This window comes from Carassius gibelio, chromosome B10 (assembly GCF_023724105.1).
Source record: "Carassius gibelio isolate Cgi1373 ecotype wild population from Czech Republic chromosome B10, carGib1.2-hapl.c, whole genome shotgun sequence".
Lineage (NCBI taxonomy): Eukaryota > Metazoa > Chordata > Actinopteri > Cypriniformes > Cyprinidae > Carassius > Carassius gibelio.
Window position 1 is genome coordinate 15,761,945 of NC_068405.1, and position 24,464 is coordinate 15,786,408.

Genomic DNA, 24,464 nt, shown 5'->3' on the forward strand with positions numbered 1-24,464 from the left:
TATAAGTAGAAGTAAATGTCTGTTAACCAATATGTTTTCATGCTTTTTTTATTCCAAGTGTGATAATTATTTTAAAAGCCACTATATATTTCCACATAAAAAGACGAACTTATACTGTTTGAGAAACTGTATCACATAGAAAAAGTATATTATAAATGTAAAATGTAAAAATATAAATGAAGTATAATATAAAAAATATAAATCTAGATTAACATTACTATTAAAGGAATGCAGTAGTAGCTTGCTGTTGATTACCACAGAAAATAATTTTGTCTTGTAAGTCAGTCAGTGCATAAAAAAACTGAGCAGAAATCGTGTTTACAATGAAATCCATTACTGTCAAAGAAAATCTGTGTATGAAGTAAATGATTCGTTTTCAGTTCAGGCAACATGAAATAAAAATAACATTAACATTTTGACATTACAATAAATGCCACCCTTCCCACATGTTTAATGCCTGCATGTATTTTCTGACCTTCGTATCTAATGTACTCTCAGGCACTTGTCTTGCAAGGACAAAAAAACAAATTATATCTAAATTTCCCAAATTTGAATGAAACGAGAGTTCAGAACCTCACTGAACCAAAACAGGGACTTCCAACAGGTTTGCAGTTAAATAAGTTACATGTCCAAGAAATCTATTTAAAGTTATTTTTCATTGACATCCCATGATTAAACAAATGGGAATATTTATTTGAATAACCATGGTGCATGACATTCAACATAATCCTAATATAAATGTAGTTATACTCTATTTGAATAGCAAACAAAAAGCTAAACCGGGTAGATGATGACAGGTAGATATAAGATCTGAGATCTGATCTGGGGCACTTTAATATCACATTACTGTCTAGAGCGTGTTCATTATGAGTGTTCATGTAAGCTCATTTGAACTCATAAAGATATACATTCCTGATCAAATAAAATATCACGATGTACAGATAAATCATACACAGAATGTATTTTTTTATACTGTAGAGGTGTGTCAATGTTCTTAATTGCAACGTCTATCTTTGACTATCTTTGATTTGTCAGAATGTAATTATACATACAACAAATACGTCTCCAAGCCTCTGGTGTAAACAATTCTGCTTTGCCTGAATCAATATTCAGGTGTGCATGTTTTACCAGCAGAAATAATAGGATCAAATCAAACTTTAATGATGCACTTCTGATGAATCCAACGACAACCTACAACAGCTGATACTGTCTAATAAGAGGACAGGATAAGTAAACAGCAGTTTTGGTATTCATATGTAAATATCAATAGTGAACTTTAGGTTTGCATTATCAGACTATAAAAAAAAAAAAAAAAAAAAAAAAAAAACTAATACCACAATCATCAAATTAATTGCATGTTAACCCTTCTTTTGTCTTAAGAAATTGCATTAACCTGTGATTTTTAGTTATTTTTAATTTGACAAGCATCGTAAACCGTTAAAAACACGTTAATTCCTAAAGTGAGCGCAACAGATTTGAATACAACTTAAAGCTACAATTTTACATTACAATTTAATAATAATAAAAAATATATATATTTGTATTTTCAAAATCTGATTTGCTGAACGGTCCAAAGCTTGTGAGCGTTTTTTGAAATACAAGTCAAAAAAATCAGATCTCACACTTTTTTAATAGTTATATTTAAAAGCCCAAATTGATTAAAATCAGTACATTTGCTTTTATTCTGTTTTAGAAATTCATGACAATTTCATCAAGCCTGGCTACAATCCCCAAAACAATGTGGTATTTATAGTCTATTCTTTACCAATTAAAATGGAAAGTTTAAAGGAATATCATGTTATGAATTTTATAATATGCCATTATATGATGCTCAAAAGTACAATTTGTTATTGATGCAGTCATTCAGGAAAGTAGACCATGTTTGAACAGACTGGCTTTTTGCATGATAAAAGGTTGAAGAATGAATATGTGTTTTATCTCGGATTGAACACAACCCAATAAGCAGGTGATTATGTACAGACACAAGCTTAAAATCTGTGATGTAATGAGCGTTTGATCCATGATGTTAAGGCATCAGATCCCAATTAGTCTGTGAATTTAAGAGATATAACAACTGATGAAGGGGAAAAACACATGGCATGAAGTGAAGGCGTACTTACAGAGCCACAGAATATGGAAATACGGTATTTGAAAGATGAGGATGGATCTGTCAGTCAGGCTGTATCATGCGATGAAGATGACCTACAAAGTAAAACAAAAAAACACTGTGCTCTCAGTACAGGAATAAATTGTTGAAAGCAAAGCCAAATGCACCACATAATATTGCCCCGAGTCCGACCTCATCGGTCAACAACATTTTAACTGTGTTGTGTATTAGCTGGGCATAAACAAAGACTTTAGAATACCCAAGACATGCCACTTGTATAGTTTTGAATGGTGAAAAATGCAACGCTCAATATGGCCGCTCAATCACAGTAAGCCCTGCCTTCTGAATCAAAGAGCCAATCGCTAATCAATAAAGTCAGCAGCTGCCGTTAGAAGCGTCCCGATTGCTATAGAAACAGTGAGAATTCTGAGACGTGGGCTTAGGACTGCACATGCGCAATGGCTGATCTAGCCTGAAAAACACGCTTTTTATAACGCTGTTTGAGCAAGAGTAACAACATTTATGACACAGTTGTTGTCAGATTTCTTTGGTGATTTTAAATATGAAATTAAAAATTTTAGTGAAGTTTTTTGAGATTTTGATGTTTCCCCATTCAAAGTGATAGGAATTGCACTTGCATGCCCAAGAGGCATTTCAAAGATGGCCACCGAGTGCCATAAATGCATGGCTCCAGCTTCATACTAAGGTGGCACCTCCAGGTGTTGTTGATGAAGAATAAAGTTATGACAGCTCACAGAATTTATTGAATTAATTCAAAACCACTTCAGTTAAGGCAAGCTTTTGTAACATTTATTCATTACCAGGTATAGTATTTATTAGGGCCGGGACTCGATTAAAAAAATTAATCTAATTAATCAGAGGCTTTGTAATTAATTAATCAAAATTAATCGCATATAAATATTTGACCTGAGAACAGTGGGAAGTAATTTTTTTTCACATGGATTTATAGTATACCATTGAATAATGATTGAAAACAATAGCTTAAGCAACAAAATGTTGTTTATTTTTGTTCAACCAAGTCTAGCAGACCAGTGCAATTTTTGCCATGAAGTGTAGCAATAGCATATTTAGAAACAATTTAGAAATAGTACATTTCAGAAATTCAGGAAGCTTATAGGTGCTGGAACCTTCTGTGAAGTGTTTAAGTAAACACAATACTGTCAATTACATTCAGAACAGTGGAAACACTGACTATTAGAAAACATCTCTCTGTTGCTTCAGAGGCCATAACATACTAAGTCCAACTCTCAATAACCTTGGCCAAAACAATAAAGAGTTCAACATAAACTGTTGCACCAACAAAATAATACATAGTTCAACATAAAGTGTAAAGTCCACGCTAGCTGCTATATGTTTTGCGTTGAGGTGATACTTGAGGCTCGATGTGCTGCGGTGATATGCGCGAACGCTAGTTGGTGCTCCAGTATAATCGGTCCGCCGAAACTCATCCAGTGAGAAACGTTCCGTGGTGCTAAAATAAGTTATTAAAAATGTGGGATTTTTTTCTGTAATTAATTAATCTTAGTTAATGCGTTATTTTTTGGGTAATTAATTAATCTCAATTAACGCGTTAGTCCCGGCCCTAATTTTTACTTATTTTTAGCATTACTAATACAAAATGACTTACAACAACAAAGTAAATGGACATCAAATTGTCCAATAATGACTAGAATATTTTTTCAATTTAACCATTTAACTCAGTAATTTTACACTAGGATCGTTCATAAGCCATTTGTTATTACTCCAACAATCACTAGTATACCTATAATTTAGCCACTTACTAACAGATGCTAGCATTTCTAGATGCTTGTACAATCTAACAGAGACAAGTAGCTACTAGTAAACAAACAACTTAATAAATAAATACTAGTAAAACTTGAACGTCCCTACTTCTAAAATGTAATATAAATTATTAGTTCACTTTCAAATTAAAATTTCCTGATAATTTACTCACCCATGTCATCCAAGATGTTTACATAAATATTTAATCAGTTTTTTGATTAACAGGATTATTCTCCATGAAGTGGACTTCAGTGGCTACCAAATGATTGAAGGTCAAAATTACAATTTCAGTGCAGCTTCAAAGCACACTACACGATACCAGACAAGGAATGAGGGTCTCAACAAGCAAAATGATCTGCCATTTTGTAAAAGAAAAATTGAATAATAATAATAAATGTACATGCTTCATAAATAGAAATGCTCGCATTGCACTGTGCGTCCATGACTTCACATAATAAGTAATTACATTGAAAAGGTAACGCAGGTAAAAGTACCGACTCAGTGCTTCGTGGAGAATGTGGAGAAGGAGGACCGCTCAAAAGTAGTTGTACGTTCAATGAAAAATATAAAAAATTTTTGTAAACGCCGTTTGACTTAGTCTTCGCACATTCGACTTGTAAACACTGAGTCGGTACTTCAGCTTATGTATTCAGCTTACATGGCGCATGACCTTTTCAACATTATTGCGTATTACGTGAAGTCAAAGACGTGCATCGCAGAGCAGTGCAAGGCGAGCATTTTTCCTTATAAAGCATATACATTTTGTATTTAATTTTTTTTAAATGACTGATCGTTATACTAAATTAGACCCTTATTCCTTGTCTAGTATCATGTAGAGCCATTTGAAGCTGCATTGAAACTATAATTTTGACCTTCAACCTAGGGATGTCAAATTTCGATTATTTCCATGATCGATCGTCGTTTAAATTAACGATCAATTAATCGATTAATCGTTAACCATAATACTGCAAAATGCGTCTATTGCAGGCACGCAGTCAGCGGTATGACAGGATGTGCAAAAGCCACACACACACACACAAAACGCGAATTCTCACTTGAATTGAGGTTTTAGTCTGAATAAAATGCTAGTAGCAGGATTATAAAATGAATAGATGCGATTATGATCATTTGATAAAATGAAGAGAGCGCGCCATACTTTTGAGGTCATTTTACTTTATTGACAGTTTCCAATCCCGCACGGAGAACGCTGAACGCGCATCTTTAAATGGTTTTGTGGTGCTCGTTGTTGTATTTTAAAGCACAATTGCAATGTTTTCAACGGACATTATTGTATTTAAAATAAAATTATCCGAAATGTGGAGCGCGTGTGACTGCGCTGCACATTAAGTGAACTACATCGGCGCTGCTGCACCAAAACACAGTTGCTCACATTAATTTGATCCTGCTGGATTCTGTCCTAGAAAATGTCAGATTTTTAAAAATCCGGCATACAGCGCATTAGATCGTGACAGTGCATGCGTGCAGAGGAGGATGAGCGAGCGCGGCTTTGGCTAGATTTATTTGGAGGTTATTGCTCATGTCTCATTCGGCACAAATCGAAATGTTTCCATATTCGCAATGTATTTGAATGTTAAACTATTATTTATAATGTAAACTAGGCTTGTACTTAACACGCATTCGCATATAGACGGAAAAGATGATCCTCTTCATATGAGCAAAAACGTCCTTGGCATAACAGCAGAGTGGACCGGTATACTACGGTCTATTTAAACTGACCAGTGTAACCTTTTAATGTTTAGTTGACATTTTATTTTGATAATGAACAGACTGCGATGTAAGTTTGAATCGCTAGAATAGCTATACGTGTGCAGCAGGCTCCGGGGCGATCCAAACAGCTGAGACATTAAAAAAATATATATATTTTCCGCAGAAGTGTTTACTTTCATTTGTGCACACTCACAATAAAAACAGAAGATTTGTGCTCTTGTAAAATAAAGCAAACAAACAGAATGCGTTGTCATCCTTTTTTTTTTTTTTTGTGAACTTATGGAGCGCCCACACTTCTGTTTTAAATCCGTTAATCTTAATTAGCCTATTTAAGTCGGATATATTTCGCATTGCCTATTTAAAAAAAAAAAAAAAAAAACATGAAAACAAATTGTTATTTTTATGTTGGGCCTATTACTTAGTAGGCTATAAATTTTCCTTAAAGCATCCCATTTTGTCCCAGGGCTTAGAACCTGTGCCCTAGTCAGGTCCATGCAGAAACTTGTGAACGATGCTCGGCGTCACCGTTTAGTGACAGCAGTGAATGCTCCAGGAATGTGTCGGTCACAGCGCCTATTAATCGCTGTTTTGAATCCAGCAATTATTTATTTAGAAATGATAAGATCTGATTATGACAAGTGTGGTATAAAAGGTTTGTTTATTAGAGGAATAATAGGTTAACTGGAAAATGTTAGATCGCGACCATGCTTTTGGACCCCATAGTCTTCATTTACGCGGCTTTGTTCTGGTTTGCCGGTTGGTCACGAATTTCCACAAATTCAGTATATTTAGGCATTGTTTCTTTTCCTAAATATTCATAGTCTAACCCTCTAATTTCCCAGGTTTATTTTATTATCTTTCGCTTTTAATAACTGTTTTCGCATCTCTTACTGTGGTAAACATGGGAAGGGAAATTAAAGATTTCATGAATTAAGAATTCGTTCGATTTATTAATTTGTTCCCTTATTTCACTTAAATCATGGGTTATTTAGGGAACAAAATTAATGAAACATGGACAATTGCCACATTAATAATTCGTAGGAATGAATTAACAAGTTGTAGGAATGAATAGACTACCTGTCCTGTCACTGTGTCCCGCAGCCCTGCAAAGCGCACGATATAAAACAGTTATCTGATGAAATGATTAGTAACTACATTTCTATTGCTTTTAATGTTGAAGAACTTTTATGTTGTTTCTATTTTAAGGTACTTTAAAGTTTAAATCACATTAAAAGCTTAATTTGTACATTTTGAATGAATGATGATGCTTTTATATATCGTCACCGTCACTCACAGCCGCTCGCACGTGTTGAGTGCGCATGAGCCGCACGCAGCCCAACATTGAATCGGTTAACCGACCATCGATAGCCTTAATCGATTGCATCTCTTATCGACAATTAATCGATCATCGATTAATCGTTGACATCCCTACTTCAACCGTTTGGTAGCTGTTGAAGTGCACTATAAGGAGAATAATACTGGAATGTTTTCATCAAATCCTTAATTTCTTTTTGACTGAAGAAAGAAAGATGTGAACATCTTGGATGACATGGGTGTGATTAAATTATCAGGAAATTTTTATTTGATCGTTTCATCTTGCATGTTATAGGCTATAACTGATAAAGCAACGTTTGTTAGCTCGGTGTACAGCCGACTCACTTTAAAGCACCTTCCGCTGGCAGAGAATGAATTTGCATTTTCAGTATGTATTTCTGATTTACACAGCAACTATATTTTGCTTTTACTACATTCATAAGTCGGGTAATAAAAAATGCAAAATATATTTTTTTTCCCCAAAAGGCAGATGATTTTGTTCATTCATGGCTAAATGTAGTTACAACCCAGACAGCAAACAGTTTCGGCCCAGGTCTGGCCCACATCTGGCCCACATGGATTTCATGCGGGCCAGATGTGGGCCAACACTATGTTGCTGTCTGGGAACCCTCTACGCACACCTTCTACGCACCCTCTACGCACACCTATATATATATATATATATATATACACACACACACACACCCACCTAAAGGATTATTAAGAACACCATACTAATACTGTGTTTGACCCCCTTTCGCTTTCAGAGCTGCCTTAAATCATTCTTTAGAAATGTTGGCCCATATTGACAGGATAGCATCTTGCAGTTGATGGAGATTTGTGGGATGCACATCCAGGGCATGAAGCTCCCGTTCCACCACACCCCAAAGATGCTCTATTGGGTTGAGATCTGGTGACTGAGGGGACCATTTTAGTACAGTGAACTCATTGTCATGTTCAAGAAACCAGTCTGAAATGATTCGAGCTTTGTGACATGGTGCATTATCCTGCTGGAAGTAGCCATCAGAGGATGGGTACAAGGTGGTCATAAAGGGATGGACATGGTCAGAAACAATGCTCATGTAGGCTGTGGCATTTAAACGATGCCCAATTGTCACAAAGGGTCCTAAAAGTGTGCCAAGAAAATATCCCCCACACCATTACACCACCACCAGCAGCCTGCACAGTGGTAACAAGGCATGATGGAACCATGTTCTTATTCTGTTTATGCCAAATTCTGACTCTACCATCTGAATGTCTCAACAGAAATCGAGACTCATCAGACCAGGCAACATTTTTACAGTCTTCAACTGTCCAATTTTGGTGAGCTCGTGCAAATTGTAGCCTCTTTTTCCTATTTGTAGTGGAGATGAGTGGTACTCGGCGGGGTCTTCTGCTGTTGTAGCCCATCCGCCTCAGGTTTGTGCGTGTTGTGGCTTCACAAATCCTTTGCTGCATACCTCGGTTGTAACAAGTGGTTATTTCAGTCAAAGTTTCTCTTCTATCAGCTTGAATCAGTCGGCTCATTCTCCTCTGACCTCTAGCATCAACAAGGCATTTTCACCCACAGGACTTCCGCATACTGGATGTTTTTCCCTTTACACACCATTCTTTGTAAACCCTAGAAATGGCTGTCTGTGAAAATCCCAGTAACTGAGCAGATTGTGAAATACTCAGACCGGCCCGTCTGGCACCAACAACCATGCCACGCTCAAAATAGCTTAAATCACCTTTCTTTCCCATTCTGACATTCAGTTTGGAATTCAGGAGACTGTCTTGACCAGGACCAAACCCCTAAATACATTGAAGCAATTGCCATGTGATTGGTTGATTAGATAATTGCATTAATGAGAAATTGAACAGATGTTCCTAATAATCCTTTAGGTGAGTGTATAATTCCAATCATCTTATCTTTGTAAAATGGCACAGCTTCTTAAATCACAAGATGGCTTCAGCGACTTGAGTGAGTACATACTTCCGGTCTTGAGAGGTTCTCATTTACATAGAAACAATTAATGTTTTTAAAATTTAAAAAGCATATAGTGGTAATTAAAGACAAGAGGAAACATCCTCCTTACATTATTGTGTACATATGTGTGGAAATTCATTAAGATACCACGCGGATCGAGAATGGTTCATTCTTTCTTCTGTTGATTATGAGGCTCAGCGTCAATGCTTGGTCGGTCAATGGGGATCTTTTCATACAAACACAAACCACTCAAATCTGCAATTTTGTAAATTTTCTGGGAGTTGATTTTGTTTTGTCTGCTATTTATAAGATTATAAGGTTTGCAACTGTCAAATGATTGTTTCGAGACGCTCAGAGATGTCTGCATGTGTTTTATTACACTTTTAACATTTGATAACATGATAAAAATGTATTGTTTCAGTGTTTGCATTAGGCTACCTTTCTGGTTTTATTAATATCTGTTTTGTGAATTTTGCATAAATAATTATGTGTCTGTAAGCAGCACATGTATACTTTTATGATTTCATTACCATTAATTATCAGATGAAACAAATTTTTAAATTTGCCATGTATTAATTGTATCCTTTTACAGCCCTTTTTTCCATTTAAAAATATGTTTAATGTGAAGTTAACGGAGTTAAATGTTAAAATATGTTGTGGAAATAATAATGGAAAAATAAATGGATATTTATGAAGATCTGTTGCAGCCAAAATACAGATGCACTGTGCGTCCATTGAGATTAATTGAAAAAGTACAGATCGCTTGATGGAGAGTGGAATTCTGGAGCGCTCGGTCAGTGTTCAGCGAGTGAAAATATATCTGTGCTAAACTTATAATACCCTCGAACAAACACACTGGCACGTAAAATCTAATAATTTATTAGCTAGTGGTTAACAATAGATATCATTTAGTCACCCAGAGGGAAATTTAGTCACAATTATGCATGTGATTTACTCACAACGTAGAGGGTTGAGTGAGTATTTATTGAGTCATATTATATGTGATACCAATCGTCCGATACCAATCTTTGGCCAAACAATCGGCGCATCCCTACTATTCATATGCATCTCTTTTTTTCCGACCTTTTGATGTTCAATCAAAATTCAATAACTGGATCTTCCGTCAAAACTGCATATTTGTCTCTGGTGACACATACCAGACTTCTCCAATTATTCAGTCCACTTAAACCCGTTCCTGCAAGCTCATTTGTATCTGCCTCCACTTTTAAGCACAACACCCACATCTTAAAATTCAATAAACAAACTACGGATTGAACCAACTACCCATCCATTTATTTTTCTTTTCTAGCATATGTCACAATATGGAAGAAAAGATCTGTCACTAATGTTTCATTTTTTTTTTTTTTTTTTTTACTTTGACATAGTAGGGAAAGCTTGCTAACACAGAGTCTTTAAATCGTTGAAAGTCGCTATATTGTTGGTTTCCAGTCAGCAGTCGTACTCCAAACTCCTACCAATAGTCGGTGCATCACTGCTTGACTGGATAAAATGGAGCTCTTCTCAACTTTTCTCATTGCCAATGGTCATAAACACTCATGCTGAATGAATAACTTCCTGTTGCTCTTCCAATGCAGATCTTTGTTAGTGTGAACGACGTTTTATTGACATATGCATACATCTAATGGATAGTTACTTTTGATTTCAAGCAATACGACATATTAATAAAGAAGCAAGCTGTAACAACTATAAAAGAGGCTTGCCATACTTTGGCTCGTTCACGTAGGTCTTATTAAAGCACAACCGACACAGTTTCGTCGAGTGGATGGTCGGTATATACAGTATTGCAGCGTTTAGTTTTCATGTACTGCCTGAGAGCGGTGCTCTCTCCGTGTGCGAGTCTCTGCAGAACTCTCGATCACCGAATCAAGAACTCCACAAAGCACCATGTCGACGATACCCTCTGATTATTTAAGCCATCGAGCACATTTCATAACTCGCTTGACCCTTTATTTGAACTGTGCTCGGTTTGCATCTCAGTGCAAAATGTCGATCTGGGCTCTGACAAGACAGACAGCCGAGAGTCCATCTTGCTTTGGGGAAGATGAAGTATAAATTTCACTCCTGTCAAACTCCGCCAGGGCATTTTCAGAGAGAGATCCCCCTCCACGAGCTTTCATTACTTAAACTAGGGGTTTTCGGGGCAGACTTTTCAGATGAGATGGTTTTGTGCTCGGGTTTCTCGCTCCGTTTAGTCAGATTGAATAAAAGTAGCTGGCTAGCCTGCTAGCCCCTGTGATGCGAGATTGCTCTAGCTCGCCTGAACGTGTCATTAGCAGACCCATATGCAATAATCGCACGGTCGGTCGTACATGTTAAATCGTCGCGGATTTCACAGAAACCCTGATGTTCGGTGAGAGCAGGTGTCAAACACGCCGAACGCCAAAGTTGTTTATACCGAAGCACAACAAACTGGCACGAATTTCGCACCGTCTAAGCGCAAGCTCCCGATCAATCGGAACTCGGGGCTTTTCGCACACAAAAATATGTCCAAGTTTTCAGTTATCGCGGCATCTGTTAACGCAAACTTACCCCTGAAATCCGGTCGAAACGCCAGGGCCTTCTCATTCCAGCCTCAAACTTATTGACACATCAGAGCAGTTCTGCACTGGCCGTCCGTACAGTAGCCCCACAGACACATATTATTTTTTTTACCGGATGCTTGGAAAGAAGCAAACCACAGCGTGAAGTCGACAAAAGTACATCACAATCGGACCGATCAGTCCGAAAATGAATAACGGTGGCGGCCGATTGTCACTTTGGTAATGGTACTTTCGTTTCAGGCGAACAATTTTCTCGGTTTGTTTTCTCTCGCAGCCCTCCTCCCCCTCCGTGCGTTCAAGTGCTCGCACTGACTGCTCTGTTCTGAAGCCCGTGTGCTCCGTGTGAGGATGTTCTCAGCGCTGGACTCACTGGCCTACCGTGTCACATCTTCATCATCACGTTTGATTCAGATTAATGTTCTGTTTTATAAAAGTGTATTATAACGTTGTAGCTGCGTTTAGCTGGATCCCCTGAAACAAGCTCGACTATCTTTACCTGGTTTGTGGCTGGTTTACAAGCTTTGGCCAGCTAACGACCTTCACAGACCAGAACAAACACAGGAACTCCTAAACGCATCTAGTTTCGATTGGTGACTTTTCTGGATTGACATATCATCTCAACATCACAACCAGTTGGTTGACCAGCAGTGTTGGGCTAGTTACTCAAATAATGTAACATATTACTTATTACCAGTAACTCTTGTTACAATATTGTTACTTATTACTTTCTGGTAACAGTAATTAGCTACATTACTAGTTACATTACCTTTCTTCATGCCCGACATTAGTACTGTAACTGTGTATATTCCACGTAAACGTCTTCTAGAATGTTACTAACAACATATTTCTGCCTCTTCATTTGACCAAAATCCACGTTGGATCGCCGTAAGAAGTTATTACAAACACTCAATAGTGATTGATAGTGATTGAGATTCAAGTAGAAGTGTTCTTAATCTCATTAGTTGTCATGTGTAGCTTGAAGGTAATTGTTATTTCTCTGTTATCCAAATATGATTATACTTCATTATATATTTCATCAAATCACATACCTTTGTAAGGCACTGTTTAATTTTCCAAAAATATTTTTAACTATAGTAAAATAATATATCACATGCTGATCAGAGGGATGTGGGTGGGATGTTATGCCAGAGTAAAGTAAAGCCACAATTTACACAACAGTGTTCAGATCATCTATTTTTTTGTGAGAAATATATCAATATAATGCAGTATTTCTACCTGCTGAATGTAAGCTTTTCCATATTCCAAGCTTGCCTGCTGCAATGGGGACATCACATGCATGTGCAAATCATGATAATTATGAAAATCTAGGAATTATTTGATTGTTGGATTTTAAATCAGCGGGGTTGAGGCATCAAAAGGAACTAAGAAACTAAAATGTTTTATGGATGGTAAGTGTAATATTATTACTGAAATCTTAATAATTAGTTATACTACTAGTAACTGCAAAAGTAATATTATTACAGTAACTAAGTTAGTAGTAACTAGTTACTAGGGATGTCCCGATCAGGTTTTTTTTGCCTCCGAGTCATTTGACATTGAGTTTCTGCCGATACGGAGTCCCGATCTGATACTTCTATAATACATAAAAAAAAGAATAAAGAAGAGATGTTCAATAAATAACATTTTGAAATATATTCAAATATCAAACCGCTATTTTAAATAGGCTAGTAAAAATATTTTAAAATCTTACTGTTTTGCTGTACTTTGGATCAAATAAATGCAGGCTTGGTGAACAGAAGGGACTTCTTTAAAAAAAAAAACATTAACAAGCTTACTGTTCAAAAACTTCTGACTGGATCTATAGGCAACTTTAATTTTTCTCTAATTTCTAGCTTTTAATTGGCTTAGAAATCTATAAATGGTGGACAATAACAAATAATAATGATTTGTTTATATACTACAAACACTGTTTATCACATAAGGCAGAATAGTTTCTATACTGTAATAAATGCTATGTCAATTAGCACTGCATTGTTCATATACTTTATTTATCACCTGCTGGAGATGACTTAAAAAACAATATATTATCATGATCGTATATTAATGTCTTCGTGTTTGCATAAGTTTATATATATATATCCGCGGCTATAACGTAAATGAAGCCTACCAATCGCTGCGGTGATGTCTTCGGAAATGTCGGTCTAAATGCTGCGGGGATAGTTTGTTGCGTGTATGTTTCTCCTTTTATTCGTCTTTTCCCAGATAATGACACACTAAAGTGATGTCGGCGTAAATGAGTTGACATGTTTCAAGTATTCCCGCTGGTGTTTTTTTTTTTTTTGTATTCCCGCTGGTGTACCCTGTTGTCATGTAGCATATGCGACATACTATTGTTTTTTTTATCCACCACTCTCTTGCCATCACCATTATAGCTTAAAGGGAATCCAAAGTGCACCCAAACACCAGACCTGTTGGTTATTCGAGGATCTTCTATTTCTGGTCTGTTAAACGCATTGGCCATTTTGCAACGAGCCTTCAGCGCGTACTGAGTGAGCGATCGCCTGACTGAGTAGCCTAACATAAACATATAAGTTGGTGTTTTTTTCTTCTTCGGGGGTGTCAGGGGCGTTGCCTGTTACGTCGTTTGGGTTATTGGGCTACCTTGTTGAACGCATATCATTATATTTCTCTTTTTTTTTTTCAAATATAATTAATTAGTCCAACGAACCGTTCTGTACTACATAATGCATACCGCGTACCGAACGGAAAGCCTCATACCGAACGGTTCAATACGAATAGGCGTATTATATTTTATATATATATCTCTCCTAGAGCTGAAACAACGAATCGATTTAATCGATTAAAATCGATTATTAAAATAGTTGTCAACTAATTTAGTAATCGATTCGTCGCTAAATAAATTTTATTTGCCATAAGCGGCTCATTTCGTGCATATTTCAAATCTGCGGTGACCAAAGTGTGGCAGTAATGAGCCACCGGAGGTTTTACTCAGCCAGTACAGCAGGTGAAGTAGCGAATAGCCAATAGCTGGCCTCGTTTTATGTCACGTGCTTCCCGAACAGCGTCTCTGCAGCATTCAGCGGGAAGTGGGAGTACTTTACTTTGAGCCTTCAAAATGAAGAGTAACCTGTAAACTCTGCACTACTGAACTGTTTAAGGGGCCGTTCACATATCGTTTCTTTTGCGTACTCAAGTTCGTTATTTCCTATGTAGGCGCGCAGTATGCACTCTCATAATGGAAGCGACGCGGTCGCGACACGCACGCGGTGCGATGCGCCCGTTTTTCCAGGCGCGTCCACACCGCATCCATTTATCCTTTGCTGAAATTTCCGGGTCTTCATGGAGAGGGCACGTCATGGAGAGAGCACGTCATGGAGAGGGCACGTCATGGAGAGAGCACGTCATGGTTGCTTAGCAAAGGCAGACGCCTCAGGGGCGCTTCTGCCCGAGCGCTTTGGAAAGGAGGAGAAAGCGGCGCGACTAGCGTTTTCCACGCGTTTTTAGGTGCGATATGTGAACGGCCCCTAAGAATTTTATTTGTGCAGATTCTCCAGTACAAGGTTGTTTGCAAATGTTTAGTCGTAAAAGCTGATAACATTGCTTTTTAACAGTTAACATTTAAAGCTTTACAAACATGTTATGTGATCAGTTTGTCGTTTACCAGTTCATAATTCAGACTTGCAGCCTAATTATGACTGAATGAGAGAGGTAAATGTTTGAGTATATTTAAAATGCTCTTCTTTTCTAAGTATTCACTGCTCTTTTTCACACAGCAGGTTTTTTGTGTGTGTCCCAATTTTTTTTTCTGGACAACCTTCTGATGGATTTTACTTCCATTCAGGTTTCATGCCATTGGCACTTTTTTTCGAAGGATTGTTTACAATTTCACAGCATAAGCTATAAAGCTTTTTCCCAGTAAATAATAAAATACAATGCACTGCAATTTTATTCTGTTTTATCCTTATACTTCGTGAAAATATGTTCTCAAAGATTCCTTAAGCTTTGTTTGGGATGTTAAACTACTTTAGGAGCTCTAAGGACTGCCATGGTGAAAACAATATTTGAAATCTCCTTGTGAATTTTGCTAGAGTATGGGTCAGTGTTTTGATTGCAGAAGAGTTCGACAAAGGATTACTAACATAATAAAACAACTCCAGGTATATTTTTGATGAGAATATGACAATGCAAAATGGTTAAAATCTCTTAAAAATCTATGCTGAATGATAAAGACCCTTTATTAATAATTTACTTGGGGGAAAAAATGGAAAAAACTAAAATATAAGTACATAAACCGATTAATCGATTAATCGTAAAAATAATCGACAGATTAATCGATTATCAAAATAATCGTTAGTTGCAGCCCTAATCTCTCCGAGTCCTGATCGGGAGGTAACGTCCGATTCCGATCGAGTCTGAAACCATGCGATCGGGTCCGATCACGTGATGGATCTGGACATCCCTACTAGTTACTGCCCAACACTGTTGACCAGTCACCATGCTTCAAAAATCAGCTTGACCACCTCACATCACCAGCTGATAAACTGGTTTGTTGCTGGTTAAAAAGCTAAATGATAATCTTATATCAGCTATAAACCAGCTACCATGTTCCAAAACACATAGCTAGTTTGTGCACAGCAGTTCTGGACTTACTTAACTGTCATCATCATCATAACTTGCTGGTTGACCAGACACTTATTTTCAAAAACTAGCTTGACCACATCACATGATGAGCAGGTAACTGGTTTGTTGCTGGTTAAAGGGCTAGTTCACCCTTTAAAAATTAAAATTAGCACATAAATTACTCACCCTCAAGACATCCTAGGTGTCTTTAACTTTCTTCTTTCAGACAAATCCAGTTCGAGTTATATTAAAAACGGTCTGTGATCTTTAAAGCTCTTCAATGGCACTCTGTGGATGTTCCATCCTTCAGTCCAAATGAAGTTAAATTAAAAGTGCCCATCCATAATAAAAAGTGGCACCGGGGGTGGGCTCTTGTAGCGAACTGATACATTTTTGTAAGAAAAATAACCATATTTAATACATAATAATCACTTTAATTTAGCTTGCGCTCACTGTTGTACACAGAAGCAGTTCTGGGTGTATGATGTATGATTTAAACTTTTTTTATGCATGGGCGCTTTTTATTTAACTTCTTTTGGACTGATGCACTGCAACACCTGCTGAGTGGCATTAAACAGCTTGAAAGGTTAAAAAGTTTAAGGACCCATCTCATATCAGCTAGAAACTAGCTAGCTACCTCCTCCAAAACAAATCTAGTTGGTTTGCGGTTGTTTTGAACTGACTTGACTATATCTTCATTACCATAATTAGCTGATTAACCAGTAATCCTGTTCCAAAAACTACCTCACATGACCAGCATAGGGAACATAGGGAAGGCGTGGCCTAATGGTTATAGAGTCGGACTCGCAATTGAAAGGTTGTGAGTTCGAGTCTTGGGCCAGCAGGAGTTGTAGGTGGGGGGAGTGCATGTACAGTTCTCTCTCCACCTTCAATACTATGACTTCGGTGCCCTTGACCAAGGCACTGAACCCCATTTATGCGCCGCAGCATAAATGGCTGCCCACTGCTCCGGGTGTGTGTTCACAGTGTGTGTGTGTGTCTGTGTTCACTGCTCTGTGTGTGTGCACTTTGGATGTGTTAAAAGCAGAGCATGAATTCCAAGTATGGGTCACCATACTTGGCTGTATGTCACTTTCACTTTCAGCTGGAAGCTGGTTTGTTGCTGATTAAAGAGCCTAATGACCATTATACCATCTACAAAAACTAGCTACCATGCTCCAAAATAAATTTAGTTAGTTTCTGCGCAACGTGGTTGTTTTGGACTGACTTGACTATATCATCATTATAAGAATTAGCTGGTTTACCAGTAATCAGGTTCCTAAAACCCCCTCACATGATCAGTTGGCAGCTGTTTTGTTGCTGGTTTACCATCTTAGACCAGCTAGAAAACAAGCTTCCATGTTGCAAAAACCTGCTTGACCACCTTAAGCTGATAAAAACAACTTATAGCTGGTTTGTTGCTCATTTAAAACTGACCATCAGTTATTAAACCGGCAGTCCTCCAAAACACATCTGGTTAATTTGTGCACAGTGAACAGACTTGACTGCATTTTATATTGCATTTTATATTATAATTAGCTGGTTGACCAGTCACCATGTTCAAAAAACAGATTGACCAACTCATGTGACCAGTCTGTAGCTCTTTTTGCTGGTTTAAGGGCTCATTAAGCCAACAATGTTGCAAAAAGATGCTTGACCACATTAAGCTTCTAAAACTTACTAGTAGCTGGTTTGTTGCTGGTCTAACTTGGTCCACCAGCTTAATGACCATCTTAGACCAGTTAGAAATGTTGCAAAAACCTCCCTGACCACCTTAAGCTAGTATGAACGGCTGATAGCTGGTTTATTGCTGGTCTAAGATGTACGGCAGCTTAGACTCGTCACACTGTTTCAAAACACACCTTTCATTTTAAACCCGATTTGTCAACAGGGTTTAAGTCAAACCATTTTGCCTAAACTTTTGTGATGCATTTCAGTTGATTTACAGCACCTACTTCTAAAGGATGACACCACCATGCTGGGAATGCTTTTCTGATCACAGTTACATTATGAGCTTCCTGGATGTTGTATATTATTGTCAGATCGGCGTCGCGCTGGTAAAATAAAGTCTAACAGTTCTTGTGCGTAGCCACTTACCTGCAACGGGCCCCCAAAGTGACTTAACAGGTCCGTTGTCCACCTCTCGCACCTCTTCGATGGTGTCTTTTTCTGTTCACTTTTTTTCTTTTCTTTTTTTTTGCAACATACAGTCCACTGTACATGCAGTGAGTGAAAATATAGTTTTCATGTAAGGACAGTTGTGATTGGCCGCACGCTTGACTGACAGCCCGAGACAGCCACTCAGAGTGCGCGAAACATTTCGGCACGGTTCCGAGACCGAGAGATTAAAACCACATCTTCATAATGTCCTGGACATTCATATAACACGTAAAACACACAATAGTTACAGAAGAAGTGTTCACTATCATTCATTAAAACACCAGGTGGTGTGAATTTATCAATATAGAGACGCCATCGAGAAAAGAGAGCGAGTGTGACATACGCTAGTTTCGGAACAATCCCAACACACACTGAACAGTCACCGAGTGCAAACACACATTAGTGGACAACATTGATGTGTTTGGCCTTCATTCACTCTGCATACGACTGTTGGAAGCTCAGTATGGATAGAAGACGATATAAAGTCATGCGTGTGTGTTCATTCGTGTCACAGCCTCGTCCTCTCACATACTGGTGCACCGTTTTCCTGTCTCGTTGCCCTCTTTATGAGAGTTTTTAATGCGATGGTTCTACGTGCTAACATGAGAGTGGACATCGCATTATCACCTCTACATATCACTTTGGTCACACATGAGCAGTAATAAACAAGCTATTTGTGTTCATGATTATTTATGACGTTGATGATACTGATGAATGACGATGAGGAGGAAGAGGAAGAGGGGCTTAACAGAGGCGGAATAATACCTGAGCGGCACGATGCTTTTTATAACTAAATTTCATACTTTTCTGTCAATCTTTTGAGTAATTCGAAATTTAACCCTGTCCCTGCTGATTTTTTTTTAAAATAAATAAAAACGGCGAGTACTAGCTTAAACTGGTTAAATGTTTTTTTTTGTTTTGTTTTTTTTTCACCCATCAAAATAGCCTGTTTGTTGTTGTGGTTGTTTTTAATGGATTTTGACACTTTTCTAATAGTCTGTAAATCAGTTTAAGTAGCAGAGCTCCAGTTTGGCCAATCTAGAGACCATAAGACCAGCAAAATCACTGTTAGCAGCATTTTTAGGCTATAAATGTGTTGTGTGAAATCTAATAGGCTAGTTAAGTATAATTCCTAATTTGACAAATGTATTCGATTCTTTATATATGTTCTCTTTAATTTGAAAAGATTATTGCCATTTCTTTCTGATGGACTATGATTTCAAGGTAATGTAATGTTTAAGTGTAGGAGGGTGAGTGATGAATGTGATGATTAACTGACTTGAATTAAATGTACCTGAATCACTCTAATACTGTCACTTATGTGTTTATCATTTTATATATATATTTATCTTATTTATGCAACACAACCACACGAATGCAAGACGTGACATTCTGTATGGAACCAAATGATCAAGCTATACATTACTGCTTACTGACTGAACAAAACTACCACATAAACCAAAAGAATCAGCCTTAGTGAGTGAATCTAATGGGCCAATCATTAACCTCCTGGTCAGATAAGTTTGATGAGACATTCTGTTCCCACAAAAGTAAAATCAAATCTGTTTTATTTTGATGTTTCATCTTAGTCACATAAAAACCATATGTGTTGATAGTCATTTTGTAAAACTGGGCCGTTGAGAGACTGAAAGAGAGCGAGAGTGAGTTGAGGAAAATCACATTAATGACTGATCAGATTATTGCTTTCAATGGAAGTGGCTCAGAAATAAATCAAGGTGTTTGCTTTGGTGGTCTTCATGAACCCTTTAACAGCCTGTCTTTCATTGTCTTGATTGATAATAGAGCAGAATTCCATGGTTTAATTTCCATGTGTAAACAGCTCCTTTATATACACTCAATAACTTTTGATTTATTTCCTGTTGTTTAGGGCTTAAAATGATTTAAATGCTGTGTTAGATGACTAATTGAAAACTTTATATTATTATCATTACTAACAGTCACCGCTGCATCAGTATTGCAAACTAAATTTTTGACCTTAAATGTCCCCATTTTCCACAGTCATGGAAAAACTGGAACTTTGAATCAATTTAAAATAGTTTTGTGTAATAAATATACATTTTATGCTCTTCTGTAAAACCTTTAATGGGCTAAACCATTACTTGAGCGAAGTAAAAACTGATTGCAAAGCAAACTGAATCATTCTTATGAGTAGGTTATTTTGTATGAATCAGTCAATGATTCATTAACAAATCAATTTAATTCCATATGTGTTTAAAAAAAAAATCCTAATGGTCATGGAAATGTAATTGAAAGCTCAGAAATTAACTTGTGAAAAAAGGAATGCATGTAGCAAGATGGGCTTTCTGTAACATTTATGTTACATTAATGTTTCATTTATGGAGGCCATAAATAATTTACTTTAAGCATAAAGCTCAAGTAGGCTTTGATTGTGTAGTTCAGCAGACAAACCTTCTGCACTTTCTCTACAATGCAAAATAATATTATGTCAAAAATATGATCTTTGAAGATTGTAACAGCAATAAACATCACAGAAAAAATATAAAACCCTTCAAATGTTAATATCACATACCAGTTACCTTGATATTTTGGGGTGGTTCCAAAAATATAATCAACTGAAGTTCATGGCAGAGTTTCACATATATTTTGTTTCAAACTAGAATTACATATAGCAATGAATTATATAAAACCACACCTATGTTCTGCTTCTGTATAAAGACAATTCTTTCTGCTTGAAACAGCAGAGAGCAGCAAAACTGACCGTAATCAAAGCATCTTCAAAGCACACGCTCACTGAAGCTGGCAGGTGTGATGCCCCTACATTCAGTTTCTCACATCTCACTTTTGACTCTATAACTGAGGATTTATATTTCAAACTACAGCAATACTGCAACCGTATATATTTATCATTATTTTGGGGGGATCAAATGTAATTTTTTTTTAAAACTTGCATTTGAAAAACTCACTAATTTGTGCTGTAGAGTCAAATCAAAATATGTGGCATTTTCTTTAAAGCAAATTCTTGATGCACACAACGCTGATTGTCTGGTGAGCAAATGTAGTGCCCATTTTGCAGAGTATAACATTCCATTTCTCCTGACTATGAACAAAAAGAGTGCATCATTCAATCAATCAATGAATAGATCAATAGATCCTGCCTATCTATTACTTTTTAAATATATAACAGATGATTATAATAATGATTATTAACAATAATTTGTATTAAAACATTTATATTATAAAATATACATTCAATAAATTTCTCTCTCTCTCTCTCTCTCTCTCTCTATATATATATATATATTTAATTAATAATAATTTAATTATTTGTTTATTTAACAGGGACAGTGTATGGCACTCACCCATACCAGAATTAGCTACAAGCTAAATTTCATCTGTAGTCCCTGGGCAGGACAAGGTAACATACGATTAACAATATTATATAATAAAATAATAATATTATAAAATAATAATAATAATATAAAAATGTATTATTATTATTATGATCTAAAACTATTATTATATATTGTATATCTACATCCTATTATGTCTATCTATTAATGGAATCTGTAAAGTTTCAATCTTAGTTTAAGTTAATATATAAAATATACATTATAAAATTAGTCAGATTTTATTAAGCTTTTCATATATGCATACAGAAGACAGTGTAGAAGCTGCGATTCAATGGGGAAAAGGTTTTATTATCATTCTTTAAAGAAGGTAAAGAACCTTCTCCGCAGCATGCATACAAGAGAGAAATCACATGAGGTTAACATTTTATATATAGTTTTATTTATTTGTATTATGGTATTCATATTTTAATGTCCATATTTTCATGCCTATTTTGTTCTGCTAACTCAAATATTTCTTGTGAGATTCAGTATTTGCCTTAACTTTTTTTCTCCTGACAGGCCATTTTTTGAATGGTCACATCATGGCATTGTTCCTTAAGCAGGTTTTGAGGGCTCCTGCAGGTGATTTTTGACCCAGATAAGAAAATTAGATAATCCAGTAAATTCTGGAGGATCTGTAGATCAATGGCAAAGAGGCATGAGAGATATCATGCTCTTTGGCCTCTTTAGATAAGGAGAAGAGAATCGGTCCATCTGACAGTTGGGCATGTCTGACGGCCTCAGTATATTTGCTAGCTGATGTCTGGTCTCGTCTGGTCTCATTACCGAACCTGATGTATTGAACGTTGATAGTTGCCACTCGTGTCTTGTCCGTGGTACATTAGCACTCTCTAGTGAGTGTTAAAATAAGAGCTTCTGTTTGTGCCTCGACACCTGCTGCCCTCTGCTGGTCACCTGCTACACTACAACACCTTTGCAGGTATGAGAAATCGAGTTTTTTTTTTTTTTTTATCCTTTAACCAGGTAAAACTCATTGAGATTAAAAACTCTTTTACAAGAGACACCTGGCCAAGATGCAGCGTAAAAAAAACAACATCAAATACACATATATAAGCCTTATTCAGCACTAGGTCTTGTGATATATATATATATATATATATTTTATATATAACCATCACCAGGTATTCTGTATTGCGAATGGATAACCATGATCTGTAGAGATAGCCAAGTTTTATCTTAAGCTTGGAAACTAGATTGCTAACATGGGTTCTGAAACATAGTTTAAAATCAATGATTACACCCAAATATTTATAACTGTTAACTAATTAAATTTCATTTCCTTCAAAAGTTGAGATACTTGAAGAAACTGAAAGTTATCTTGAGTTTGTGAATACCATTTTTTTTTTTTTTTTACTGTTGTATATTTAAGACCAGCTTAAGCGGTTTTAAACGGTTCTGAACAGTATTAAATGCAGACTGCAAAATTTCAAGGGCTTGTGCAGTAGATGATGCAGTACAGTAAATAACAGTGTCATCAGCATAAAAGTGATGTATAGCATTCGATAGATTTTCACAAAGTTTGTTTATACAAATTGAAAATAATATGGGCCCTAATACTGAGCCTTGAGGAACCCAATTGGAAATGAAGACACAGAACCAGCCATCCGAACACTTTGGGTTCTACCTGACAAATAATTTGCAAACCAATCTACCGAATGCTTAGACAAGACAATGCTCACTAGACTGTTCACAAAATTGCCATGATCAACTGTATCAAAACCATTGAAAAATTTCTGAACAACGCAGCACATTAAATACACAGAAGGATGATGAGGGAACTGGAGACAGGTGGGGAACAATCAATTAACTAAAACAAGGAGGAAGGTGACCAAATAAGGGAACAGGAAGTGATAAGGTGACAGACACTGTGGAAAAGGAGGACACCTAGTGGAAACCCAGGGAACACAACCCAGACACTGTGACAGTTGTTTCCTAAACCCTGATTGAAAAAGGTGATAAGATATCATTTATATTTAAATGCTCACCAACCAGGTGCTCAAGGAGTTTAGCTAAAATACACAGCTTAGAAATAGGCCTATAGTTATTCAAAATAGATGGATCTCCCCCTTTTAGTAATGGTGTAACATGGGCTGAATTCCATACTTTAGGGATGACGTTTTCGACAATTGTTAAGTTAAAAATATAAGATAAAGGCTCTGCGATGAAGTCAGCTGCTAGCTTAAGGAAGAAGGGATCTAAATTATCAAGACCAGCAGACTTTTTTGTGTCTAATTCCTGAAGGGCTTTTTGGACTTTCATAATTGATAAAGGAGAAATATAAAATAGTTTTTCTAAAGGTAAACATGGGTCAGAGGGGTTCTCCTTTACAAAGGAACCAGAAGAAGCAGGACATAAGGATCCTGAAGAAATAAAGTGCTCATTAAAGCAAGCTAACATTGTTTGTCAGTCACCTTGCCTGAATCAGTCATAACATGAGGGGCTAGTTCACTACAGCAAATATTTCCAAAATAGACTTTAATAATTTTCCAGAACTTGTTTGGATTATTTAGATTTTTTGTAGTTTCATTAACGAAATACTCAGATTTTGTCTTTTTAATAAGAGATGTAAGTCTGTTTCTCAATTGCCGAAAATAAACCCAGTCCGAATCGCTCTTTGATTTCCTGGCCTTTGACCAGGCAGCATTCCTATCCTTGAGAAGACATGAAATCTCAGGAGAAAACCAGGGATTATTTCGGCCTTTAACTCTGAATTCTATGATCCTAAGAAAACCATCATAAACATAGTTCCAGGCCAATTCTACTTTATCTATAAGATAGATTTTGTTCCAATCAAAATGAAACCGATCATGTAGAAAGGCTTGTTCACA

The 24,464-nt window shown here is 36.6% G+C and overlaps 1 protein-coding gene across 7 annotated transcripts in view; it reads right to left on the reverse strand.

The window, feature by feature from the left end:
* The window catches only part of LOC127966257 (HMG box transcription factor BBX), a 45,628-nt gene extending 27,279 nt beyond the window's left edge, over positions 1-18,349 (reverse strand). For 2 of the 7 annotated variants that reach the window (XM_052567134.1, XM_052567135.1), the window contains exons 1-2: positions 11,472-12,348; positions 2,121-2,202 (exon numbers count right to left, since the gene is read on the reverse strand). The gene's annotated coding sequence lies outside the window, so the exon portion shown is untranslated. Of the gene's footprint in view, positions 1-2,120; positions 2,203-11,471; positions 12,349-18,181 lie in introns of those variants that run through there. The other 5 variants (XM_052567136.1, XM_052567132.1, XM_052567133.1 and 2 more) reach the window with 3 other exon arrangements.
* Between the last annotated feature and the right edge of the window lie 6,115 nt (positions 18,350-24,464).